We start from the raw sequence: 22,405 nt of genomic DNA, 5'->3' as shown, positions 1-22,405 counted from the left end.
TGGGCCCCATGCCGGTCTCAGAAGCGGCCTGCACCACGTCCCTGTGGCCCCTGGATCAGGGGGGCAGAGGGCTCCATGCATTGCCCTGGCCTCCAGGCACCACCCCCCGCAGCTCCCATTGGCCGGGAATGGGGAACTGCAGCCAATGGGAGCTTCAGGGGAGGTACCTGGAGGCACAGCAAGGGCAGAGCATGCTGATCCCTCTGCCCCCTCTCCCGCAGGGGCCGCAGCGCTTCCTGCAGTGGTGCAGGGCCAGGGACAGGGCAGGCATGCAGGGAACCTGCCCTGGCTCCAATGCACACCACTGCCACCCTGGAGCCACTTTAGGTAAGCGGCGCCAGGCTGGAGCCCAAACCCCAAACCCGTCCACCCAGATGTGGTCCTTGGCCCGAAAAGTTTGCCCACCCCTCATCTAACCCCTAACCCTGTAGGATTGTTTTATGCGTCAAGCAGTGTCTTTGGTGCAAGATATTCTTCTCATTCCTTCTCCTGCAATACCTAGAGCTGCCGGAGGAGGCAGGCAGTGGAGCACCTGCGTGGTAGGGGGAGAGGATGGCTGTTTAGCAGATTTCCCTGGTCCCTCTTCAGATGGGATCTCGTGCCTCCACTGGGTGAACAACTCAGTACCAAATAGCAGGAGCTCCCTAACTCATGACTGCAGATATGGCATGCTACTTGTACGCCCTACTGGTCAAACACTATACCAGAGTGTTCAAAGTCCTGGGTTACCGTATTTCATACTCCTCTACTGCGCTCACACATTCCTGTCAGAGTATGCACCCTGCGTTACGTACCCGATGTGCCCCATGCAACAGTCCCACTCCACCCCCCGTTATGTACCCGCCCAGGCCCGTCTGACAGTCCTGATCCATCCTGAGTTGCGTACCTGCCGAACCCCATCAAACAAACCTGCTCCACCATGCATCACATACCTGCCCAGCCCCATCCCACAGACCTGCTCCACCCTGCATTACGTACCCGCCGAGCCCTGTGCCACAGTCCTGCTACATCTGCGTTACATATCCACCAGCCCCGTGTGACAGTCCCACTCCAGGCAGCATTGCGTCCCCATCAAGCCCCGTGCAACAGACCTGCTCCAGATGGCATTGCATCCCTGCCAAGCCCTGTGCCACAGTCTTGCTCCACCCCGTGTTACGTACGCAACAGGTCCCGGTCCACAGTCCTGGGCCACCCTGCATTACATACCTGCCCAGCCCTGTCCAACAGTCCTGCTCCACCCCTCATTACGTACCTGCTCAGCTCCGAGCAACAGACCCACTCCAGGCAGCATTGTGTCCCCGCCCAGCCCCATGCGACAGATTCGCTCCACCCTGCGTTATGTACCCGACAGGCCTTGTGCCACAGTCCCGCTCCACCCGTTACATACCCAACAGGCCCTGTGCCACACTCCTGCTCTATCCCACGTGATGTACACACCCAGACCCGTGCCACAATCCTGCTCCACCCCATGTTACATCAACAGACCTGCTCCACTTGGCGTTGCATACCAGCCTCACCCTGTACCACAGTCCCACTTCACCCTGCATTATCTACCTGACAGGCCTTGTGCCACAGTCCCACTCCACTGTGTTACATACCCGCCCAGCCCCATCCAACAGACCCGCTACACCCCCGGTTATGTACCTGATGGGCCCCATGCCACAGTCCTGCTCCACTCCACATCACGAACCCCCAGCCACGTCTAACAGACCTGCTCCACACCGCGTTACGTACCCACCGAGCGCCATGTGACAGACCCGCTTCACCCTGCGTTACGTACCTGCTGGGCCCTATCCCACAGACCCATTCCTCCCAGTGTTATATACCCAATGAGCCAGTGCGACAAACCTGCTTCACCCCTGTTACGAACCCAACAGGCCCCGTGCCAAAGTCCTGTTCCACCAATTATGTGTTCGCCCAGCCCACCAACAGACTCACTACACCCCCCGTTATGTACCTGCCCAGCCCCATGCAACAGACCTGCTCCTAGTGGCATTGCATCCCCGCCGAGCCCCCTGTGACAGACCTGCTCCCGGTGGCATTGCATCCCTCCCCAGCCCCATGCAATAGACCCTCTCCACCCCCCGTTACATAACCAATGGACCCTAAGCTACAGACCCACTCTACCAGGCATTATGTACCCTCCCAGCCTCATGCCACAGTCCCACTCCCCCCTGTGTTACATACCCACCAAGGTTTATTCATAAAAGGAAAAAGATAGAGATGAGAGCTAGAATTGGTTAAATGGAATCAATTACATACAGTAATGGCAAAGTTCTTGGTTCAGTTCTTGGTTCGGGTACTGGTGCAATAAACTGCAGGTCCAAAATCGAGTCTCTGGAGTACATCCACAGCTGGGATGGGTCATTCAGTCCTTTGTTCAGAGCTTCAGTTTGTAGCAAGGTTCCTCCAGAGGTCAGAAGCAGGACTGAAGACAAAATGGAGGGCTTTCGGGGCTTTTATATTCTCTGCCCATGGAACGACACTCCTTTGTTTTTACTGTGGAAAATCACAGCAGCAAGATGGAGTCTGGAGTCACATGAGCAAGTTCACATGTCCATGCATGACTCAGTTTGCAGGTCAACACCATTGTTTACATGTTAGTTTGAACATTCCCAGGAAAGCTCAGATATGGATTGGTGTCTCCCAAAGTCCATTGTCAGTTAAATGTTTCTTGATTGGGCACTTACTGAGGATAGTCCCCGAATAGAAGCTGACCAAATGCTTCACTGAGGCTACTTGGAATCAAATACATTTAAGCTACAAGTACATAGCTCATATTCATAACTTCAAATACAAAAATCATACACACATACAGCTAGCATAATTATAACCAGTAAATCATAACCTTGTCATAGAAACCTCACATGACAACCATTGTACAATATTTTCTGAAAATATATAATAGTGCGGCAACAATGATCTATATTGTTCATATAAATAATGTCACAGCCCTGTGCCACAGTCCCACTCCACTCTGTGGTATGTACTCTCCCAGCCCTGTGCCACAGTCCTGCTCCACTCTGTGGTATGTACTCTCCCAGCCCTGTGCCACCTGGCAGTACGTACTCAATGAGCCCCATGCCATAGTGCCGCTCCACACATTACACACCCCACAGGACCCGTGCGACAATCCTGCTCCACCCCGCATTACATACCATCCCAGCACCCTGAGGCAGTCCCGCTCCAGGCAGCATTGGGTCCCCACCAAACCCCATCCGACAGATCCAATCCATCCCACGTTACGTACTTGGCGGGCCCCATCCGACAGACCTGCTCCACACGTTACGTACCCGACAAGCCCCGTGCGACAGACATGCTCCACCATGATTTACGTACCCAACAAGCCCCATCTGCTCTGTAATGGGTTGGGTCACAGAAACCCCTTTGGGAACTGCCACCTGATGTGTTGAGACTACCTCTGAGCCTGTTTTCCCTGCCAGCTTCAGTACCTTGCCTGTTTAAGCCAGACACACTTGCCTGCTGCAAACACAGATCTATGTCTGAATCACGTCCTCCACAAGCTGTAGACTGAACTGAAAATAGCTTAAAAAGTGCGCCTGTCTCCAGCACTGAGATACCCAATGGGGTCCAAACCCCAAATAAATCTGTTTTACTCTGTATAAAGCTTATACAGGGTAAACTCATAAATTGTTCTCCCTCTGTAACACTGATAGAGAGATACGCACAGCTGTTTGCTCCATCCCCCCACAGGTATTAATACTTACTCTGGGTTAATTAATAAGTAAAAAGTGATTTTATTAAATACAAAACGGAGGATTTCAGTGGTTCCAAGTAATCACAGACAAAACCAAGTAAATTCCCAAGCAAAATAAAACAAAATCACGCAAGTCTAAGCCTAATACAGTAGGAAACTAAATGCAGGTAAATCTCACCCTCAGAGATGTTCCAATAAGCTTGTTTGACAGACTAGCCTCCTTCTAGTCTGGGTCCAGCAATCACTTATACCCCTGTAGTGACTGTGCTTTGTTCCAGAGTCTTTCAGGCATCCTTTGGGGTGGACAGGCTCTCTCTTGAGCCCGCTGAAGACCCAAGGGAGGGGTTTCCAGGGGCTTAAATAAACTTTCTCTTGTGGGTGGAAACCCCTTCTCTCCCCTGTGTAGAATTACAGCTCAAGATGGCGTTTTGGAGTCACATGGGCAAGTCACATGTCCATGCATGACTCAGTTCTCTACAGACCAACAATATGTTAACCTAAATCTTCCCGGGAAAGCTCAGATGTGGATTGGCATCCATCAAGATCCATTGTTAGCCAAGTACTCCCAATTACTTGAATAACCTTTTCACACTATGTTGACCAAATCTGTTTTAGGTGCTTTCTACAGCAAACACTTTAAATACAAGCATAGAGCCAATGCTCATAACTTCAGATATAAAAATGATACATGTATATGAACCCTTACAAAGATATGTTACATGGCATATCTAGCATGAGACATATTCCAGTTATGTCATATTTACACTCATAAGCATATTTCTATAAAGCATTATGGGATGCTATGTCACACGCGCCATCCCATGTTACATACTCGCCCAGTCCCATGCCACAGTCCCGCTCCACTCCTCGTTACGTAGTTACCCAGCCCTGAGCCACAGACCCTTTCCACCCCCCATTACATACCTGCCCAGTCCCATCTGACAGACTCGCTCTACCCCTTATTACACACCCGATGAGCCCCGAGCGACAAACCCGCTCCACCTCATGTTATGTACCTGCGCAGCACCGTGAAACAGTCCCGCTTCACCCCATGGTACGTATCCACCAAGCCCCATGACACATTCCTTCACACCTCATTACAAGCCCCATCCTACAGACTCGCTTCACCCTACATTACATACCCGATGAGCCCCATGCCACAGACCTGCTCCAAGCGCATGGTGTCCCCACCCAGCCCCATGCGAGAGACCTGCTCCACCCCATATGACATACCCAATGGGCCTCGTGCCACAGTCTCTCTCCACCCGTTACATACCCGCTAGGCCCTGTGCCACAGTCCCACTCCACCGGTTACTTACCCGCCCAGGCCCATCCAACAGACCCGCTCCACTCCATGTCACATACCTGACGGGCCCCGTGCCACAGTCCCACTCACCCCACGTTACATACCTGCCCAGCTGCATGCCACAGTTCCGCTCCACCCTATGTTACGTACCCGCCCAGTGCCATCAGACTGATCCACTCCAGGTGGCATTGCATCCACACCAAACCTGCGACAGACCTGCTCCACGCAGCATTGCGTCCCCGCCCAGCCCTGTGAGACATACCCACTCCACCCCACATTACGTACCTGCCCAGCCCCATCAGACAGACCCGCTCCACCCCTGGTTACATACCTGATGGGCCCCATGCCACAGTCCCGATCCACCCCGCATCATGTACCCGACGCACCCAGTCCAACAGACCCGCTTTCTAGGGGAATAACTTTGGTGCTTAACGTCTTAGGTTCACCATCTTGAAATGTCCAAATAACTGTGAATCCAACTTGGCTGCCCTTCTTCCCAACTCCTCAGTTGTAGTTTTCTGCCCTTTCTACCGAAAGGCGGGAAACCAAGCAAAGCATGTGACCCATGATCTGCCCAGTAACAGCAGGGCATATTAGGGCCTGCACAGCAGAGGGAAGGGGTTGCCTTTCTAAGTGGCAGTCTGGCGGTGCTGCTGCTGCAACTGTTGGGAAGCACATCAGATATCTCAGCTCTCTAGATTGCCTTGGGGGCTGCCGGTTTAGGAAGAAATCACTTGAGGCCAGACAGCAGACAGCTAACAAAACTACCATTTATTTACAGACACAGAACTCGCCTAACCGGCCGAAGCTGGCTGGGCTATCCCCTGTTAATCTAACTCAGTTGCCATAGGAACAAAAACCATGACAACCAAATACACAACATATTCCTCCCCCCCAATAAGAACATCCCCTAAATAAAACACACACTAGACTAGAGAATGAGGGTAGATTGCCTCCATTCCCGGCTAAACCCTGGGGATTATTTTACTCCACAACCGTGGGTTCCCCCTAGCTAAAGATCCAGCCGATGAGGAGGCCTTCTGTCTCTAGGTGGATTACAGTGAACTTCTGGTGTTGTTGCACCCGAAAGTACCACGGGCTCAAGGTCTGCAGCATGAACAGGTGAGGAGGTGGTATCAGATCATGCTGGGCAAAGGGGTATCTCAGCCGCCAGCAGTAATGGAGGAGAACAGTCAGGAACAGGTGATTTGTGCTTCGGTGTCTCACCAGAAGAGGGGAAGTCAGACTACTCAACTGCAGATGTGTCCTGAGGACTGGCATGACCTGGCAACAGCTGATCTACATGTCGCTGCCAGGAGTCCTGAGGGGGGGCGTGGCCTCATCCAGAAGAGGCGTGGCCTCTCAAGATTTAAAGGCCATGGGGAACCAGCTGTGTCTGGGAGATCCAGAGCCTTTAAATCAACCAGGGGCTCCCAGCTGCAGAGGTGGCTGGGAGCCCCCTGGAGCTGAAGGGCAAATTAAAGGGCCTGGTGCTCTGGCTGCCAGGGGGAACCCCGAGCTTTGTGGGGCTGGGGCAGGGATTTAAAGGGCCCAGAGCTCCTGCAGCTGAGGGAAGCTCGGAGCCCTTTAAATCCTGGCCCCAGCCTGGCTGTCAAAGCCGTGGCAGGGATTTAAAGGGCTCTGGGCTGCCCGCAGCCATGGGCAGCCCAGAGCCCTTTCAATCCCCGCCATGGAAGTCGATGCCGTCCAGTACGGCATACTAGCTCTTGCCGGTACTCTGGACCAGATCGGACTGGCTTACTTTCATCTCTGGAGCAGCAGAAATACTGTCTCCCCTGTCCCCTCACCCCTCAAAAGGGCACCGGCGCCCTCCCCACAGGATAATAATACATACTGTATGTATGTGTATGTGTATGAATGTGTCACAAACAATGCAGCTGCAGCCTGCCACTAACCAGCAGTGACCCAGCAACCAGCCCCTGTGGGCTGCTGCCTGCAGAGAGCCAGCAGGTGCCGCTGGGCTGGGTCTGCCAAGAAGTAAGTAACCAAGGCAAAAACCACAGCCAGCCAGCGAGAGAGGGAGTGGGGGGAGGGGGGGAAGTCAGAGGTGAATGAAGGACAACTGGAATAGCCTTCATGAAATATACAAGATATTTAGAGAAAGTTTTGTCAATTTCAGCCTCTGCACTCTGCAGGCAGGACAAAACAAAAAGAGATCAGAGATTGCACCCAATGGCCTAAGGACATTTCAGGTGTTTAAATCAATATATAAAGAGGATGGATTGGAAAGAAAACTACTATTTCTTTCAAAGGAGGCACAATAATTTCCCTGAATTCAGTTTTCTCCTCCAGTCCCTTGGTGGTTTTGTCTATGGGGGCTATTTGCTTTCTCTGTGAATCTTTAGTTCCTTTAGCAAAAGTGCTTTGCCCAAAATAAACCCTAATCATCATGACACATCTTTCCACCATGTTCTCCGTGTTTTTTGTGTTGTTTTTTTTAAACAGTAACATTTCAAAGAGAATCTGCAAGCAGTTTGGACATCAGAACCATGATCCTCTGCTGGGGAGGGAATGGGATAGATTTGAACTTGGAAAAGGTTCCTGATTTTGATTGTTTAGGAGATTCCCTCATCCCGGGGGCAGAAAAGAACTGCCCCTGCCATGGTCACACACACCCAACAACAACTGGGAGTGAAATTAACAAGGATGCCAGAAACAGCTCCTAACTCTGGGCACTGAACTGCACGGGGAACAGCTGAGTTTAAACTGTTCTTTTGTAGGCAGCAGCAGCAGGCATCTCAGCCAGTCTCCCTACTGCAAGCTAGAGTCTAGAGGAAAAACCCTGCTTGGGGAGGGGGCGGGGAGGAATGCAGAGCCTTGTCTGCAGCCTGGCTGGAGGAGGGGGAGGGAGGAGATGAGAAACCAATGTGACAGTGAGTTTTCCCCTTCAATTTGCTTTTATGAGCTCTGGATTTAAGCTGTGCAGCCAAATGCTTGTATTTATTGTGTATATTAGTATTGGAGAGATCCCCTCATCCCAGGGGCAGAAAAGGACTGCCCCTGCCATGGTAAAACACACCCTCTCCTCAACCCCCTCCCCCCAGCTACTGTGAGTGAAATTAACAAGGATGCCAGAAACCTAGCCCTGGGGGTTGAACCATCAGGGAACAGCTGAGTTTAAACTATTCTTATGCAGGGAGCAGGCTTCTCTCTCCCTCCCTCAGTCAGTCTCTTCTTCTTACTGGTCCTCCGTACCAGCCCGTACCAGCTTACTTTCACCTCTGGTTTATTCTGCCAAGACCAGGCAATAGACGAACAGCTCGAAAGGCTGAGGCTCCTGGAACAAGGACTATTCCTGTTGCCACAATGAGTGTGCGGGCCTACGGAAGAAGCAGTTGGATACAGGCACATAATAAAGATTATTTAGTGTCTGGTGTTCACCTTTATGGGAAGGGTAAAAATCCCTGGGCTCATGATTTGTTCCAGGGTGCAGAGGCATTAGTAGAGCTTTCCTGCAGCTGGGAAGCCCTTACGGGGGAGAAACCTAAGCCCTCTAAAAAGTTGAAGAAGCATGTCTTGATCTTTCCCCATCACAATCTGATTGGGAGATACTATTCAGAGTGGCAGCATCTGGGGGAATGTCCAGAAAACTACTTAAACAGAAAGAAACTTCTGTTTTGGTTGGCAGGGGCACTCTCCTGCGACATGCTGGAGTTTGTTGAGGCAGCCATGCAGGATTTAAATCCTACTTTAAGGATTGCCCTGGGAATGGTCAACAAACCACCCCCCGAAAGACCTAGAGGACCACTTTCGGATAGCCCATGAGCTGCAACGAAAGGCCTTTTCATTGGCTTCTGAGAAAAGGGGCTCACTGGTGACCAAGTCCGACAAGCAGGAATATACCAGGCAGCATCCATCTAGCAATCAGAACAGTCCCCCCAATAGCCCTAAAAACCCGTGACCTTCCAAAGGCCCACAGGCCACCAAAAGTCCTGCCCTTCCACACAAGGCATCTGGATTGGCAAGAAGCAACTTGGCTAAGGAGGCCAAGTCTTTTCACAACATGATCTGGAAGCAACTGTGCCTGTTCGAAAAGAAAGAGGACATTGATGGGTTATTGACTGAGGAACTGTGCAGCACCTGGCTCAAAAGAAAAAGAAGGAGCAGCCTGCAGGAAAGAGTTAAAATTCAGCGAGCAGAAAAGACAGAAACTGCTGAGAAGCAAGGACATAGTTTCTGTCAATACACGATGACTTAGTTCAGCTTATCAGTAAGAAGGAACAAAGCTTGTGCCCATAGAAAGCGAGAGTTTAGCGAGGAAAGTAAGATCAGGCCCAGACAAGCAAGCAGGAATATTTCAGTAGCACAAACGGCACTGACAATTGTAAACAATTGATAAGTTTATATGGTTAATGCCAGCCCAGTAACTTAGTTCTTAGAACAGAATAAACCCTCCCTTCACAGCCCACCAGATATCTGTAAGCATTCATCCCTACCCTCACTCCCATCCCACCTCCTTTTCCCGCAAGGTAGTCATGGACATTTGATGTAATTAGGATTACTTCTATATGTACGTACTGTTCTTATCTTTATTTTTGTTCACAGTTCTTTCTTGACTTGGAACAATGTCTGTCTCTGTATGTACACATAAATGCAAATGAATTGATAAGAAAATGTATATAAAAAACCACTACGGCACCATATTTTTGAAGCTGCTTGTCAGGCTTCCTGGTACCATAAATAACCCCCCTTCAGTATTCTCTGTGCATGCCTGACTCTTGGGGGAAAGCATCTTTTTGCCTAATAATTTTGGTGCAGCAAGCAGGATGTGATCAGGAATCCTCAGAGTTTCTCACAGCCAGGGATAGAGGTGAGTACCTTTTACTTACCACCTCTAGCACAAACCTGGTTTGGGACTCTCTGAAGCCCCCCATCCACACTCCTTTTTTAATACAAACCACATATAAGGCACACAGACAAGAGGACTGAAGGGACTGTGTTTGTGGCCAAGTTCTGAGCACCAGAGTACGGGCTGCAGTGATTGCTGGGGTGCAGGGATTGCTGGAGGCGAAGGCTGAACTGCCAGGTACTGAGCACCAGAGTGTGTGCTGCAGTAAGCAGGGTACAAGGGTGTGCTCAATCAGTCTCCCCTGAAGCGCTGCTTAAGTGGGTTTCAGGAAGCTGGAATACAATGTCTTATGAATTGCCCCAGAATGCGTCAATGATACCCTCCGCGGGGAGGGGGGGAATGACTCATTAGTATGCCCCAGAGTGCACCAGTGATACCCTCTACAGAAGGGATACTCATTGACTGGCCCTGGGGAACATCAGTGTTGCCCTCCACTGGAGGGATACTCATTGATTTTATGAAAGGGAAACAGCTGAATCAAAAGACAGATTTCAACCACAAGCTAAGTCAGCTTGAAGTAGAAAAAAAGGCTCTAAAAGCAAAACTAAAATAAAACAACTTCTCTGCACGTCGTATTGTTGCTAGCATACAACAGAAGGGTAATTTTACTGACCCTGACTCAAGCAGCGATACTGATAAATGCCAACATGAAATTAATTGAGAACACCTTGAGAAACAAATTCAAAATTGGAACCTGGGACACATGGGGAAAGATCAAGATAATTGGCCCTCTCCTCCCACTCCCCCATCTTTTAGCCCCAAATTAAGTGCCAGTGCTCCTTTGGCCCCTCTCCAAGTGACCTCTCGGTGGTCAGAGACAGGTGAAAACAGAGTGGCTCATAATACTTATACGTACACTCCTCTCGGCACAAAGGAAATGAGAGGCTTACTAAAAGATCTCCTGATTTAAAGCCCAAAGACCCAAGTTTGATATTCTGGAAAAGAATAAGCTAGATTGTTACCACTTATACATTACATCCCAGGGATCTTTATATCTTAACAAAAGCTAAATGCCCCGATCTATCATGGGCCAAGATCCCTACAGACGGACACCGAAACGGAGTTTGGGCATCTGTTAAATTTGAATCTGAAAATGGTATGACCCTTACTTGCCCTGAGTTTAAGGATGCTGTCCAAGAAGCCTTGGGAAACAGAGCTGGAAACTGGGGACTGATCGTGGGCTGCGTACAAGGCAAGGGTGAGCCGGCCTCTCAGTACTGTGAGAGGAAGTGGGAGATGTATTCCAGCAATGCAGGCATTGCAGACCCAAAGAAAACGGATCAGGCATTTTTAAAGATGTTAAAGGCAGGTTTTAACTCCCACCTGCGAACAGCCCTTAATTTGGGAGTGAAGCCAGGCTCTGATTATGAATCCATCTGTATGTGGGCCTCTGAATGTGAAGCCAGACAAGCTAAAGAAATAAGGCACAAGGCTACTCGCATTGCTGTGGTAACAGCAAAAGATAATGTAGCCTGCTATAATTGTGGGCGTCTCAGGCATATCAGAAAAAAGGGCAGGTGCAAAACCCAAAAGCCTAGTCAGGGACAAAATCACGGCCAGATGAATCCCCGCAGTACCTCACTGCCCTTTCAACCTGCTCCTGGTCCTGCCCCCACTCCCCCCACTACCTCCAGCCTTTTGTGTGCGGAGAGACTGGACATTGGGCAGCCGGGTGTCCAAGCCGAATAACCCTGGGTAACCAACAACAGCCCCACCTAGTGTCTCAACCAACTGCCAACCCTTACTCACACCTGAGTAAAGAGGAAGCGGCCAGGCTTTTAAATTCCATGGCCTTCTAGGTATAAATCCCTTGAGGCCACACTTACAAGCATGGATAATGCACAATTCTCATGGACACGGAAGCATCTATTTCCATTACTGACCTCCCCCTCCCCACTACTAAACAGTATATTATTATTTCAGGGGTAGGAGGGGCACAACTCATGGCTTACAAAAGCTATCCTGTTCTTGTAGAATCTAATCTATTCTTTTGGACCCATTCCCTTTATGTAGCTCCAAATGCAAAGGGGAATATTCTGAGCATGGACGTCCTCTGCGACCTTGCAGCAACTCTCAGTCTTGCTCAGAGTACAGTTACTGATAAACTTATGCGTACTCATACCATCCCCTTCCACAATGATACATTTCTCTCTTCTTTTGCACTGCCAAATCTGTGGCTCTTCCTTGGGATACATCTAACCCCTTTTTCAAGAATTATGTTCCAGGTTCCCCTCTGTTTGGGCAGAAAATAAGCTGTCTTGCAGTTCGATGCCTGCTCATCTTTGCCCACCCATCCAGGTTACCAGTCAATTTCCTCCACCTACTAAGAAATACCTCCTCAAATCTGAGGCCATGGACATGGTAGGTAATATTATTTACTCTTTACTTCAGCAAGGCATACTGGTTCCTTGTAGCAGTGCACCCTCTTAAGCCAGAACCCCTCTTGGGCAGACGTACAGGAGGGAATTCAAGTCATGGTATTGGCCCCTACAAATACCTCTGTGAAAGTACAAGAAATTCCAACATGGGTTCATAAAACCAGAATTAAAATGTATAAATAAATGTATTTTGTTTATATTGTATCCTTTTAGGTAACAAATGTGACTCCCCACGTTAATCCTCCTGGCAAACATACCTGATGCAGCCTCCGGGGATCTGCTCTTGGTACATGTTACCCAAGATACCTGTTTCAAAGCTGGCCAGTATGTGCAACTCCCTACACAGGAGGCAGCAGTGAATGGGTAAAGAAACCAGACATTTGGCTTGCCCCCAGACCACACCACCTGGGACCTATCGTGGTTACAGCTTGCCTCCGAAAACATCCAGGCTCCAAGGTCTCAATTCAGCTACCACAGCCTGGGAGCAGTCTTTGGCTCCCTCCCTGCATATCACTGGATCTGGACTGTAACTGGATATTTAGCTTCAGGGGATGTGGGCACACACATACAGAACCCCCAATTTCGGAATGCAAGATCACAGAATGTTGGGTCAAAGGCCAAACCACCCAAGCCCTTAGACATACCAACACTGGGTTATCTTATGCTCTGACTGCAATTGATGTAGCCATAGAAGATTTTGCAAAATCATTAAGAAAACCTCAGATGCGATAGTCAACTTGTCCAAGTCACAAGCTAAAGGTTGTGCTTGTGATATGCTGGCTCTTAATCTAACATTGCAAAAGAAGATATGCTAGATGTCTGCCTGGGTTTTACCCCCATCCCATACTCTTTCCTCCCCCGCCCTTGCCCACACTGCAGGCATCTCTACACAACTAATAGTAGCCTCTCTACTTCCTCCAGACTCACCCTCCTCCTTCAATTTCCTTCTTGTGTATCCTTCTGTCATTTCTACTTATGTGTTTCCTTCTTCTTTCCATTTAAAGTCTATTTAATATGTGGCTAATAATATGGTGTATGAAGTAGGGCTGCCTGGATACCTGACACCATCCCCTGACAATGCTACGCTGATGACAACCTCAGACTGTTGCACAAAACCAGACAATTACATCGTGTGCTCCTGTTCTACCCTTCGCCCTATGACCTCATCTTCTTCTGTTGTTGTGGATCTCCTTCCTCTTGCAGATGGTGAAGTTGCTGTACAAGTATCCGCTACCCAGTGGTGTTTCATCACCGCTGCATCTTATTACATGTATGGACCATTACAGTGCCAGGCAAATGCTTCCATATGCCTGCAGATTACTGACTCATTGACCCTAGTTGATGTGCACCTCCCCAGCCACGTGTTCACTAAAATGACAGCAGCTCCTCGGTGGTATAACAACCTATACCTAGACAACACACCTGTTCAACTGGCCAAGGAGCTACTACTCAGAGTGTCCTGCCTGCTGCATCTGCGTTTACCACCATTCATAACCACATCACCAAAAGCAGCAGAGAATCCTGTGGCACCTTATAGACTAACAGACGTTTTGGAGCGTGAGCTTTCGTGGGTGAATACCCACTTCGTCAGACGCAGGTAGTGGAAATTTCCAGGGGCAGGTATATATATGCTAGCAAGCAAGCTAGAGATAACGAGGTTAGTTCAGTCAGGGAGGGTGAGGCCCTGTTCTAGCAGTAGAGGTGTGAAAACCAAGGGAGGAGAAACTGGTTCTGTAATTGGCAAGCCATTCACAGTCTTTGTTTAGTCCAGAGCTGATGGTGTCAAATTTGCAAATGAACTGAAGCTCAGCAGTTTCTCTTTGAAGTCTGGTCCTGAAGTTTTTTTGCTGCAGGATGGCCACCTTAAGGTCTGCTGTAGTGTGGCCAGGGAGGTTGAAGTGCTCTCCTACAGGTTTTTGTATATTGCCATTCCTGATATCTGATTTGTGTCCATTTATCCTTTTCCGTAGTGACTGTCCAGTTTGGCCGATGTACATAGCAGAGGGGCATTGCTGGCATATGATGGCGTATATTACATTGGTGGACGTGCAGGTGAATGAACCAGTGATGGTATGGCTGATCTGGTTAGGTCCTATGATGGTGTCGCTGGTGTAGATATGTGGGCAGAGTTGGCATCGAGGTTTGTTGCATGGATTGGTTCCTGAGCTGGAGTTACTATGGTGCGGTGTGCAGTTGCTGGTGAGAATACGTTTCAGGTTGGCAGGTTGTCTGTGGGCAAGGATTGGCCTGCCACCCAAGACCTGTGAAAGTGTGGGATCATTGTCCAGGATGGGTTGTAGATCCCTGATGATGCGTTGGAGGGGTTTTAGCTGGGGGCTGTATGTGATGGCCAGTGGAGTCCTGTTGGTTTCTTTCTTGGGTTTGTCTTGCAGTAGGAGGCTTCTGAGTACATGTCTGGCTCTGTTGATCTGTTTCCTTATTTCCTCGTGCGGGTATTGTAATTTTGAGAATGCTTGGTGGAGATTTTGTAGGTGTTGGTCTCTGTCTGAGAGGTTAGAGCAGATGCGGTTGTAGTACCTTTACTCCTTTCCTCCAATTTCCCTCTCCCTCCCTGCTCCCACCTTCCTCGGGCAACCCTAAAACAGATCATGTATATCAAAGTATCTAAAGTATTGACTTTATCTCACTTAAAAGTTCGATTTGTCAAAAGGAGGGAATTGTCAGGAAGGAGTTAAAATTCAGCCAGCAGAAAAGACAGAAACTGCTGAGAAGCAAGGACATAGTTTCAGTCAATACACGATAACTTAGTTCAGCTTATCGATAAGAAGGAACAAAGCTTGTGCCCATGGAAAGCGAGAGTTTAGTGAGGAAAGCAGGATCAGGCCCAGACAAGCAAGCAGGATTATTTCAGTAGCACAAATGGCACTGACAATTGTAAACAATTGATAAGCTTATATGGTTAATGCCCGCTGTAACGGTGCCCTCCTGGCTCCTCCACAAAACTCAGCCATAGACCACCTCAAGTGTTTGCACTAATGCTCTTTTATTCCTTCGTGCTAGTTCCCACCACCAGCTATAAACACTTTCTTCTGGCCAACACCCTGGGGGACTGCTAGCTTTCCCTACTAGCAGGGACCTAGAGACATACACTCCTCTTGTGCCTGTGCCTTAGTTTCCCCCCTGCCAGCTTTATATGGCAGGCTGCCTGATTAGGCTCACGGGTGCCAATGCTCAAGTAATCAGGGCATAGTCTCCCCTGCCAGCCCCAACTAATCCCTGTAATTGGAGAGGGGCTAACAAGGACCTGGCCAGGCTCTTCTGGCCAGCACCCTGTTACACTGCCCAGTAACTTAGTTCTTAGAACAGAATAAACCCTCCCTTCACAGCCCATTGGATATCTGTAAGCACTCATCCCTACCCCCCACCCTGTCTCCTTCCACTGCAAGGTAGTCATAGATGTTTGATGTTATTAGGATGACTTCTATATGTATGTACTGTTCTTATCTTTATCTTTGTTCAGGGTCCTTTCTCAACTTGGAACAATATTTGTCTCTGTATATACAGATAAATGCAAATAAATTGATAAGAAAATGTATATAACTGACCACTATGGCTCCATATTTTTGACGCTGCTTGTCAGTCTTCCCGGTACTGTAAATAACCCCCCTTCAGTATTGTCTGTGCTTGCCTGATTCTTGGGGAAAAGTATCTTTTTGCCTAACAAGCCAAAGGCTGTTAGTGGACACTGGCGCCTCGGTCTCTCTCCTTTGTTCAGAGAGAGACCCTATTGTAAATAGAATCCCCATTCAAGACACTAAGGTATTGGAAGGGTAGGCAGGGGGCAACGGTACTGTCTCCTTTACCATTCCGGTGACCTGCAAGATTGAGGACTCTGTCACTGATATCACCTTTGGTATCCAAAGTTTGGGTGGCCAAGGGATCTTAGGGATCAATCTAATGCGACAACTAAGGGTCATCATGGATCTTCCCAACGGTCAACTCTTCTAAGCAGCAGACTGCGATCAATATGGGGTAATTGAATTGTCTCACCGAGTGGCAGCCCTCAAAGCACCTGAGGATATTGAGAAGCCCCAGTGGGAAGCTGATGTGTCTGCTATAGCTCAGAAGTACTCTGGAGCATTTGCCAGCAACAAGCTCCAGTGCCGCAGGATCAGCACACTGAGGTCTGGGTGGATGGCCCGGATCCAAGGCCACTGAAACAATATCAATACCCTGCTGCAGCTGCAGAAGGCCTGAAGCCAACCTTTGAGGCCCTTTTGCTGCAAGGGGTGCTCATAGAATCGGAGAGTCTGTGCAATTCTCTGATTTGACCTGTTCTGAAGGCAGATCTGAAGCCCTGGTGCTTGACTGTTGACTATTGGGAGTTCAACCAAGTTACACCCAGGTTGGCCCTGGTAGTGGCAAAATACAATGAGATTATGGCAGCGATCTCAGCAGGCGCCAAGTGCTTCTCAGTCCTGGATTTATCCAATGTCTTCTTTAGCATCCCTCTACACCAGTCATCAATGCACAAGTTTGCCTTCATGTATGAAGGCAGACAACTAATTTTTACCAGGGTTCCTCAGGGGCTACACAACGCTCCTTCCATCTGCCATCGTTTTGTATTGGTCATGTGGAAGTCCCTAAGGAAACAGTATAGCACTCTGAGCTATGTGGACGACATACTGATCGCCACCTCAACCAGGGAAGAGAATCTGGACGCATTGGAAGAGGTCCTGGGAAAGATGCAGGAGACTGCTTTATTGTAAACCCAGCAAAAACCCAGATGGCTCCGGACACTATCATTTACCTGGGAATCCATCTGGGTCCAAAGGGACAGAGCCGGATCAACAGTGCGTGGCGCTGATCCATAAGCTCTTGGCCCCATGTGATGTATCAGCCCTCTGGTCCTTCCTAGGGCTCACTGGTTTTTCCAGGGAGTTTATTGACAAGTACACAGAGATAGCTAAGCCACTCTAGCAGTTCCTTTGGAAGGGGCAGGAATGGCAATGAGAGGAAAGCCATCGCAGGCTTTTACCATGCTGAAGCAGGCTCTGGCCAAAGCCTTAGCCTACCCTAAACCTGACTGTCCCTACTATTTGCAACTAGGAACATCTGATAGTGGCATCAGCACAGTCCTCTTGCAGGATCAGGGGACTGGGCTGCAGCCATTGGCTTATGGCTCCAGAGTCATGAGTGAAGTCGAGAGGCAGTTCAGTGCCTGCGAGCAGGAGGTATTTGCTTTAGTTTGGGCGCTTGGCCACTGGGAGTACCTGGTGGGGATGTCCCCTGTCATCCTCAGGACTTCCCACAGACCAGTAAGGTACGTCCTCTCTGGTCGGATGAACGAGGCAGGGTGCCATCCCCTCGTTTGGACAACTGGACCCTTAACCTTCTGAATAGAGACATCACAGTGCAGAAATCAGCCCAGTTGAGCATACTACTGTATGCATTGCTGACTGAAGGTCAGGAACATGAGTGCCCACTTCCAGCACTGGACCCAGTCATTGTGTCACCATTGAACCCAGCTTCAGTAAAGCAAAGGAGCAAGGTTTAACCATCTGGTCCGTGGATGGAAGTAGCTATTACCAGGATGGCCACCCAAGGACTGAGTATGCTGCTTTTCAGCCCTCTTCCCAGCAAGTGCTGCACGGAACTGTCAAGCCCCATTCGGCACAAGCTGTGAAAGTGGTGGCAATAGTAGCAGTACTATATGAGGAGGACAGGAACAAGCACTTGTGCATCTGTTCCGACTCAGAATGGGTTGCACAAGCACTTACATCCTGGATGCCCAGCTGGATGCAATGGAGCATGAGATCTGCCGACGGAAAGCCAAATAAGTACACAGTGTACCTGAGACATGCATGAGAGCTGGCTACCAACTGCAAGGGAGACACAGTCCTGTGTAAAGTAAAGGCTCACTGTAAAGACTCCACCAAAGCCTCTAGGTTGAACCATCAGGCTGACACTCTGGCTAAAGAAGCGGCACTCCTGGGGGAAGAGCATCTGGGGACCCTAACACTGTCCTTGCCTGTGATGAAACTACAGCAACCAGATGTTGATCTAAATGCACAGATAGACATCAAGGAGATGCAACAGCAGGATCCGGATGTGCAAAGCCTTCTGCAGAAGGAGAACTATAAAGGCTACTCTATATTTAAGGACAGATGTCGTCTGATCACGGCCTTAAGGAAGAATTCCGAAGAGGCCTTCCTGGTCTTGGTACTTCCATCATGCCTCTGTAAGGAGATGGTGACCCTTGCACGCAACAGGGTCATTCTGGTGCAGACAAGACCGCAGACAGGATTGTCTGTGTGGCCTGGTGGCCAGACTTAAATAGAGATGTGGCTACGCACATCCAGTCCTGCCTAAGTTGTGCTGAGAACAATGTGGATAGCTGCGTTGTAAAAGGCCCACTACAGCATTACCTGGCCAAGGGCCCATGGTGCCAGTTGCAGATAGAATTCATTGGACCTCTTCCTTGCATTGGTCGTGGGAATCGGTACTGTCTAGTGGCTATAGATGTCTTTACTAAATGGGTTGAGGCCTATCCTACCTGGAATTGCACTGCTGCCACCAGTGCCGAGGTCCTCTTAAATGAGACCTTTGCCCATTTCAGTTTCCTTGTAGTCAACTCAGACCAGGGACCGCGCTTTGTAGGTGAGATGACCAAGGTTCTTTGCCAGGCTCTTGGGATCAGGCAGAGGTTCCACACAGCCGGTCATCCTCAGAGCTTGGAGATCATTGAATGCATTAATTGAACCCTTAAAACCGCTCTGAGGAAGACCATTGACCATCAAGGCAAAGAATGGGACCTTAAGCTCCCCTTGATCCTCATGGCAGTGAGATCAATGGTAACAAGTCATGGTTTCACACCACATGAAGCCATGACCAGCAGAGCAATGAGTCTGGTGGGTAGGAGGCCAACCCCCAGATGAGTAGCAATCCAGATCAACTCTAGACAAGTATATGAAAAAGATTTTGATAGACATACGCACTATACAACACCAGGTAGCCATGCGACTAAAATCCAATGCACATGGGATGGATAAGCGGGTAGAGCACATAAAGCTAATAGAGTAGGAGGTCGGGGACTGAGTTATGTATGAATACTACTCAAACCAAGGCCATGCTGTTAGTCCACAGTGGGTGGGCCCGGACCTTATCATCAATAAGACTAGTCCTTGCGTGTACCAGCTGGAAATGAGGAAAGAAAACTAAATGGTTTCATTCTAGCCAGCTGAAATCCTGGAAAGGTACTGCCAAATCTGATACAACATCCTAATTATGTCTTTCGCTGAGTTTGTGCATAGGAATCCCACTAACATCTCTTCTATCAGCATGCACTTATACTTGTTGTAACCGTTGTAAATAATATATAGGGGTGTTTTTCATTAAAATGGGGGATCACTTTTATTGTGACTAGGGGATGGCACCTTAACACCTAAATTGGAAAGTCAAAAGTTTATAAGAATTTTCATGGCCATTGTCAGGCTAAGGAGGTGAAGCCACTAACTTGTTTTTGGTTACTTGGACGGCCCCAAAAGCATTTTGCTGAGGGTCTTGGAGACAGAAGATTTCTATGATTCTATTGTGGGGCAAGCCCCAGGGTTTTATCTTACATCTGTTCAGGATGCAGGGCCATTGGGACAAGTAAATCAGATCCCAAAGGCATGTGTCTAGGAGGTTACCAATCCCTTAGTCAGATGCTGTGGCAGGCCTTTTACCACCAGCCCAGCAAAGTGCATTTTTTTTCCTACTAACTTGTCATCAAGCATCCAGGAGAGGCTCCTTACTATTCGTATGTCTTTGAGCGCTCAGTTTGCGCTTCCTAAGTTACAGTTCAGGATGCACACTCCGCTCCGTTCATTTAATAGTATTATGGTCAATTGTAGTGGCAGTTTGCCACATTTTTGTAATAACACAAACAATGTTAATGGGTTCTGCTCTGCACAGACCCAAAACAAATTTATAAGCAAGTGCTATGGAAACATCTCAATTACTACCGATTCCAGTGAGTCCGGTACTTGGCACATAGTGGGACCTTATGGGGCTGTTCAGACACTCGAGGTGACCATCGTATCTCACCCAGGGGTCAGTTACACTGGACCTGTGTTGGTAAACGAGAATTTAAGACATCTCATCATCTCAGATCCTCGGTATTCCATTAAAAGAGTCAGTGTTAATCTGATGGTATTAGTCAGTAGCATAGAACTTAAATGCTTGCCTTTTGTGAGATCTGCAGTGCTAGGCAAGGAAGCGTAGGTGTGAGGTGCAGAGCCCAGGTACTGGGGTCATGGGAGGTGAGACCTTGCCACTAAGGTCATGGGAGGAGTCAGAGCTGGACTTGGGCTCGTAAGCTCCATAGAAACTGGGTCTCTAACACTTAGGGTTAGCAATTTAGATTGGGAAGTGGCCACATTAAACCACCCACTTTCTGAGGCCCTTAATAAGGTGGTGACCTTGGGTATGACTTGTCCACTGTCATTACGTACTGGTACCATGCCCAAAAGCAGGACTCTGCCAAGATGCTGCAGGGTAACCTCTCTTGGGCCCTTGCTTGTACACAGGTACAAGGATGGATACAAACTGTATCCAGCAGTATCCTTAGGGCAGGCGTTCAAGAAACCCTACCTATAGAACTAAGGAACATCATGCGTAAGGATGTCCCTCCATTCAAGGTTCATCATGCCTGGTGGAAGCTCCTTGACCTTATGTATAACCCACACACAAAAGTGGCCACAGCTCAAGTCTTAACAATTATGAATGGCACTGTCCAGTGGGCATATCAGCTGCTACCTCTTGGTATCATAGCAAATGGTACCATTATGATGCCTACAGATCTTCCCCACTGTGTAATCTGAGAAGGGACAGACTATCATGTGATAGGTATCTTCCCATAAGCATGAGCTGACAATCAGGGGTACCTGTGCCCATCAAAAATATTCCTAGGGCAGCACATCTGTCTAAGCACAGATGAAGGTAAGTGTCATTACAAGCTGCATCCCAAGACATCAGAACATTCTCAGGTGGTGGTAATCAATGACTATTGTGTGTGTCTCTGCAGTACCTGCAAGTCTCCGGTGGTAAACACATTTTATGTCATCAATAATAATGTGTATCCAAATTTGTGCTTATGCTATGTGTTAACAATTAAGGGATGTGATATTGATTTTCAATCAGAGCAAATGACATCCAGAAACATGAGGACTTCATTTTACATGTATGATCATGTTGAGCCTGTCACTTTGGGCCTCTATACTTCACTTATTAGCCAACTAATGGAGCCTCTTGAGCTGATTAGGCATGTGGATGAAGTGATGGAAGAGGGTAGCTCTATCTTAATCACCATCCACCACTTGTCCAATCAAATAGAAGCAGTCCTAAAAAGGATTAAGAAGTTTGCCGCAATCAGTAATTGGTGATCTTTAGTCTCCGACCCAGCAAAGTAGCAGATACCTGGCATTTGCTTGCACATCCCTTGTCTGTTTTGTTTGTGTTGCAATGCAGGGTGGTCACAACATGAGTTTGGTAAACAGAAGCACAAGTCTAGGTGTGCCAATGTGCCCCAGGTAATCCTGTGCCAGCATCGGAAATCCCAATATAGGGTTCCTTGCTGGCAAGGAGGGGAACGTAGGGTAAAATCTTTGGTGCTTAACATCTTATGTGTGCCATCTTGAATGCCCAAATAACTGGGAATCTATCTTGGCTGCCCTTCTTCCCCCCTCCTCAGATGCAGTTTCCCACCCTTTCTACTGAAAGGCGGGAAAGCAAACAAACCATGTGACCTATGATTTGCCCAGTAACAGCAGGGCATGTAAGGGCCCGCACAGCAGAAGAGACTACCCTTCTGAGTGGAAGAGTCTGGAGGTGCTGCTGCTGCAGCCATTGGAAAGCACAGCAGACATCTCAGCTCTCTAGATTGCCTCAGTGGAGTACTCTGAGCACTGCACTCTTTCATCTGGTTGCAGGAGGCTAATTCTCACTTGCATGCAGAGTGAGACCGTGACACCAGCTGCCACTCTTTCACTGAGGACAAATACACACCCACGACATCGCAGGTGGAGTACAAGCCAAGTCATCGCTGTGGCAGAGCTGTCATTGCCTGCTCCTGAGGTCCACTCCTTACCTGTGGGTTCCATCTATCTGGATGGAGTCCAGAGCTGTCCTGT

The 22,405-nt window shown here is 48.8% G+C and overlaps 1 long non-coding RNA gene across 2 annotated transcripts in view; it reads right to left on the bottom strand.

The window, feature by feature from the left end:
* Positions 1-22,405, bottom strand: part of LOC116834644 (uncharacterized) — a 323,581-nt gene that overhangs the window by 266,168 nt on the left and 35,008 nt on the right. The window lies entirely within an intron of this gene.

The sequence above is a fragment of the Chelonoidis abingdonii genome, chromosome 9 (assembly GCF_003597395.2).
Source record: "Chelonoidis abingdonii isolate Lonesome George chromosome 9, CheloAbing_2.0, whole genome shotgun sequence".
NCBI classification, from domain to species: domain Eukaryota; kingdom Metazoa; phylum Chordata; order Testudines; family Testudinidae; genus Chelonoidis; species Chelonoidis abingdonii.
This window is presented reverse-complemented; position numbering and strand designations above follow the sequence as displayed.